Consider the following 444-nt stretch of genomic DNA (forward strand, 5'->3'; position numbering starts at 1 on the left):
CAACATTGTAAAAATCACAGAATGGTTCAAGCAGGGACCTTAAAACTCATCCAGTGCCACTCCTGCCATGGCAGGGACACCTTCCACTGTCCCAGGCTGCTCCAAGCCCCATCCAACCTGACCTTGGACACTTCCAGGGATCCAGGGGCAGCCACAGCTGCTCTGGGCACCCGGTGCCAGGGCCTGCCCACCTTCCCAGCCAGGAATTCAGGCTCTTTTCTACACCTTGGCTCCCTCCTCTTCTCTGTTTAACCACCAAGGGAGTTTTCACCCATTGAAAAGCAGCTGGAGCACCAGGATCCTGTACAGATCCAGGAGCTGTTGGTGGCACCCCTGGGGTTTGCTCTCACCTGAAAACTCCTAAGGAAAACAAAGTGCTCTAAGTGCTACCAATTTCCAAGCATCACCAATTTCCATCTCACAGGACACCCATTAAATCCTGCT

This window comes from Geospiza fortis, unplaced genomic scaffold, assembly GCF_000277835.1.
Source record: "Geospiza fortis unplaced genomic scaffold, GeoFor_1.0 scaffold23, whole genome shotgun sequence".
NCBI lineage: Eukaryota > Metazoa > Chordata > Aves > Passeriformes > Thraupidae > Geospiza > Geospiza fortis.